The 5,372-nt window shown below is 50.9% G+C and overlaps 1 long non-coding RNA gene across 1 annotated transcript; it reads right to left on the bottom strand.

Annotated features, from left to right (window-relative positions):
- Positions 1–1,754: 1,754 nt before the first annotated feature.
- LOC125619365 lies at positions 1,755–5,372 on the bottom strand. Its single transcript, XR_007350872.1, has 2 exons — positions 5,272–5,372; positions 1,755–2,606 (listed from the first exon to the last, which is right to left on the bottom strand). It is a non-coding gene; the product is annotated as an uncharacterized LOC125619365 (long non-coding RNA).

The raw sequence follows: 5,372 nt of genomic DNA, 5'->3' as shown, positions 1-5,372 counted from the left end.
GGCGGGCGGAGAGCTGAGTCTGCACGGAGAAGGGGAAAAGGTCTCTGCTCAGTGGAGGGCGTGGCTCCTACTACGGGACGGTTGCAGAATTGGACCCCGAGTGGTGGACCCACAAATGGTAGACCGGAGAGGCAGGCTTACACCTTCGTGAGGCGGTCACGCCGCATAATAAGGCAGAGGGGACCCACCACCAAGAAACCCACTGCCGAGACCGTCATTCAACAAGCGCTTTGCTCCCACGAAGTGTCCTCCCAGCCCTCATCCAACAGCAGGAGCAAGCCCGATGGAGATCCCTGGCCGTCAAAACAACAAGAGCATTTTAAAAATCCCTGCACACACACAAAAAAGATGGGCAAAGGTTGGACCTGGGGTGTGGGTCCGTGGTGGAGCCCTTGCCTAGCATGCTCCAGACCCTAGGTTCCATCCCCAGCACCGCATAAAACAGCCGGGTTGGGGAGCAAGGATCTGAATAGACAGTTCTCCAAAAAGGTCATGTAAATGAACAACACGTGCAGGTAAAGATGCTCCGCACCTTCAGTCATCGGGAAATGCAAATCAAAGCCGGGCTGAGATAGTAGTTCCTGCCCACTAGGCTGGCTTTGATTCAAAACAAAACAAATCTGAACAGACGAAAAAGGAAAGCAAATGAATGTTGGCAAAGATGTGGAGAAATAGGAACCCTCCTACGCTGCTGGTGAGGTGGTGAAATGGTGCAGGCCGATGTGAAAAACAGTTTTGGGCAGTTCCTCAAAAGTTAAACAGAAATACCACATGACACAGCAATGATGCTCCTAGGTATGTACTCAAGAGAGATAAACACACATCCACTCCAGCTGGTATGTGGCCACACCCATATTCTGGAGGCTGAGGCAGGAGGATCCCAAGTTCAAGACCAGCCTGGGCAATTTAGCAAGACCCTGTCTCAAAATTTAAGATGGGTGAAGCCCTGGGTTCAATTCCAAGCACTTCATAAAACAAACTTCTACACAAATATTCATGGTGGCCTTTTTCATGGTAGTCAAAATGTGTAAACAACCCAGATGTCCCTCAACTGGTGAAAGGATAATGACCCATTCAGACATGGCAAATTGAGGTGTCCTTTTACTGCTCCTGAAAGTTGGCTCAGTGTGTGTGCATGGGTGTGGAATCTCCTGGGAGGTGGGAGCCCCTCTACCATTCCCCAAGACTCCCTGCATTTGGGCAGAATCCTGCAAGGAGAGTAGACACCACGGTACCCGATTTCTACTTTTTTCCTTGTGGTGTGAAATGATGTGTATTATACAAATGCACATCTGTCTGATTCCCATGAGCTCCACAGCCACCATAGGATCTGGCGCAGTCACTCAGCATATGGAACATGATCCATCTGGGAATTTAAATTTCCTAGTAGCCACATGTAAAACAAAAATTCTGGCAGAATTCATTTTAATTAAGTACTGTTTTATTAAAAATATTTTTGTTTTAACATGTAATCAAACTCAACTATTATTAATGGGGTATTCTATGTCATTTTTGTCAAACCCAGTCTTAGGATCCAGTGCGTATTACATCCCCCTCTTGATGCTAATTTGCATCAGAAATCCTTGATCTCTTTTTACATTTTACAGTGGGAAAAAACAGGTTTGCATTGCCAGGTATTTCAAACAGGCTTAGAAGTTTTCTGAGCACTGAATCAAAGTATCAGCTTTATTTCCTCTACATTTAAATTGCTTAAATTTTTATTTTTTTTATTGTTATTTTTTGTGGTGCTGTGGATTGAACCCAGGGCTTTGCGCAGGCAAGGCAAGTACTCTCCCAACTGAGCTATATCCCCAGCCCCTAAATTGCTTAAATTTTGAAAACTACAAATTCAGTTCCAGAGTGGCACCAACTAGTTAGGGGCCACCATGCTGGCTGGTGAAGATGTAGACTATATCCTCCATCACAGACAGTTCTGGGAGGTCCGGGACAGTGCCAGGCACAGACAGGATCCCAGCACATGGGCCGGGGGCCAGAGCATAACTTAGCGTGCAGCCTGCACTCAGTGAGTACAAGTGTCACTGGAGAAGAGGTGGCCCAGGAGGAGAAGGGTGAAGTTCCTGGAGAGAGCAGAGAACTGACTCCGGCTCAATGGGGCCCTTGGCTCATGTGACAGAAAAGAATTCCAGCGCTTGCCAGCCCTGGGCATGGAGAGAGGCTTGTGTAGGAAGCAGATGCGCCCTCCAGGTTGGATGCGGCCATCTCCAGAGGGAGAGGTCCCCAGAGGTCCCGAGGGCTCCTCTTCAAAGCAATCTTAGGGAGGGGTGGGCACGGGAAGCTGTGTGGGTGACATGGGTCTGGTCACTCTGAGATCCTGAGGCTGACATGGTCTGTTATCTGATCCGTAAATAGGAATGGAAGGTCTCCTAAGCTATAGATTTCTTAAAATGTCCTCTCTTTGCTGCTTCTATGTTCTGGGGTGGATTAGCTCTGCATAGGCAGAGTCACGGATTTCCCAGGAATCCAGGAGTGACAGGCGGCCCTTCTGACCCACAGCCTGGCTCCCTGTCACTCCTTCAGGGTCCTGTGTACCTGGTTTTTTCTTCTAATTTCTTCTGTCCTACTTCAAAAGGACTTCGGTTCCATCCCTAGCACACAAAAGAAAGAAAAAATGTTGCACTGAGCAGCTTGTTAGTGACCATCTTCCCCCTGACCAGCCCTGATTGCTCTTTCCTCAGACCAGTACCAGGCTCAAGAGAGATGCTTCTGGTCAGCGAGGGCTCCCTGCCCCACCGAGGCATCAGCACGTCAGCTAAGGTGCAACCTGGAGAAGTCACCCAAACCACCCAGGCGCACTATACCTTTTTGAAAAAATTGGCCATGTGCGGACAGGCCACAAGCTGAGGAACCCCACGGATGGCCAGTTACCAGGAAGGACCGGAAGGACCCTCCCCAGAGCCAGGAGAGAGGCTGGCCCTGCTGACACCTCTATCAGGGACTTCTGGCTGCCAGGACCCTGCAGAAGTAGCCGTGGTGGAACAGACACCCTCTAAAACTAAGGGCAACTTCCTGAAAACTGGTTTTTCTGTAGCCTCCAGAGCAGCCCCTTCTGAAGTGGAAGCTCCAGATTGCTTTAACTTCTAAACTGCCTCTTACTGGGAACGGAGGCCTCCTCATACAGAGGGGACTCCCCAGAAGCAGGACGCCACGCTGCCCGGCTAACTGAACCTGCGGTGTCCCTGGAGTTTTCTGAAGATGGGGATTTGAGGCAAAAAATGTCTCCTCTACCTTCCTTCAAAGCTGGCTTTGAATAAGACGATTTTCCTGCTAGTTCAACAGCCTTCCTTTGTGGCAGGAGGCCTAGCCTCTCGCCCCCACACTGGGGTGAAGGCAGAGGGGGGAACACAGGTGCCTGGGCTTCTCCTTGGTATCAGTTACACACAGGTGTGTCTGCAGGGCCCAGACACCAAGTTCTCAGACTCACACAAGCCTCGTTTTGGGTGTGGCTTCTGGTATCTGTTTCCTGTACCCCTGGGCCTATCTCCTCCCGCAGAGCCTCCTGGGGGCCCTCACACCTGGCACTCTGCCCTGTCGGCACAGCCTCTGGCCTTCTAGAAAACTCAGTAAACCTCAGCCTGAGCCACAGTGGGACTGGGGGGCGGGGTCCTGGGGACCGCCCGCAGGCTGCCCCAAAGCTGGTTATCTAGAGCCTCCTTTGACGTGGGAGGCAGCACAACTTTGGGAAGTCGGTTTCATGAGGCCAGTGATGGCATCTGCTTCCTTCCGTGTCTTTGGCGTCCAGGGCTGTGCTTTTTACATAGGCGTTTCTGCTCATCTTGAATCAGCGTTGTCTTAAAACAGCAGTTGGCCCGTCAAAGTGACTGCTCTCTGCTTTGCTGTGCGTGGAATAGATTTCATGAATTGCCCGTGTGGTGTGCGCGCGCACGCATGTTTATACGTATAAATACATGGATACCTATATGATTGTGTGGATTTCTTGCAACACTGGATCCGAGGGCCTTACACATGCTAGGCATCCGCTCTACCACTGGGTGATGTTCCCCAGCCCCTGGCCCCATCCCACCCCTCTCTCCCTATACATTTTAAATTGCAGTAGTGGGGATTGAACCTAGGGCCTTTCATATGATAGACATTGAATTCACACCCCCAGCCCAGCCCCTTTTATTTCTGAGACCAGGTCTTGTTAAGTTGCCTGGCTGACCTTGAACTTGCCATCCTCTTTCCTCACTCCCCCCACCCCCAAGTAGCTGGGATTACAGGTGCGTGCCACCACACTTGGCTCCCTGCCCACGTTATTATTATTATAACTATTACTAATAGTTTATGGTTTCTTGGTATTGAACCTAGGGTGATTAACCACGACACACCCCAGTCCTTTTACGTTTTTTTAATTTTTTTTTTTTTTTTGAGTCAGGGTCTTGTTAAGTTACTCAGGGCCTTGATAAGTTGCCGAGACTGGCCTCCAACTTCCCACCCTACTACCTCAGCCTCCCAAGCTGCTAAGACTACGGGCATGCCCTGTAGAGATTGTGTGTGAAATCTTTGCTTTCTGGCTTCTGCTTAAAAAGCATTTGCTGAGGGGCTGGGGTTGTGGCTCAGTGGCAGAGTGCTTGCCTTGCACATGTGAGGCATTGGGCTCGATCCTCAGCACTACATAAAAATAAAGATATCGTGTCCATCTACAACTAAAGTAAATCTAAATATATATAATCATATATAAATATAATATTTTACATATAGATAGATGGAAATAAAGCCCGGTGCAGTGGTACAGCTTGTAATCCCAGGTCCTAGGGAGGCAGAGCCAGAGATTTGCAAGTTCAAAGCCGGTCTGGGCCACAGGGCGTGGCATAGTGGTAGAGCACTTGCCTACCCAGTGTGAGGCCCTGGGTTCCATCTCCAGAACTGCAAAAATAAAAATAAAAAAGTGAAAAAATGAGTGACGTGAGCGGATTCCGATAGTTTCAGAGGGAGGGTGGAGATCGGTTAATGGCTGCTGCATCCTTCCAGTTACTCCTGTCAAAGCTGTCCTCATCCTTGACAGGATCCCCGACCCCTGCCGTGCTGGGGGTGAACCTGAACCCAGGACCCTGCACAAGCCGGGCAAGCGCTCCCCCACGGAGCTGCCCCCAGCCTTGCAGGCTTCTCTCTCAAATTCCAATCAGATCCCTGGCTCTTCTTCCCGAATGCGAGGGCTGCGGCCTCCTGCTTTCTCGTCGGCCTCCCGCAGCCGTGAAGAGCCCGTCACACCCAAGTCGGGCGCCTGCCGGGACGCCCGGGCTCCCGCCTCACAGTGCAGCCTGGTCTTTCCTCGGACTCTGCCTGGCGGGTCAGCGCTGGGATGCCCGCACTGGGCCCTGGCCGCGCTTCCCCAGCCGCGCCCCGCAGGCGGC

This window comes from Marmota marmota, unplaced genomic scaffold (assembly GCF_001458135.2).
Source record: "Marmota marmota marmota unplaced genomic scaffold, marMar, whole genome shotgun sequence".
Classification (NCBI taxonomy): Eukaryota; Metazoa; Chordata; class Mammalia; order Rodentia; family Sciuridae; genus Marmota; species Marmota marmota.
Note: the sequence above shows the minus strand (reverse complement) of the source record. Positions and strands in the feature narration are given on the sequence as shown.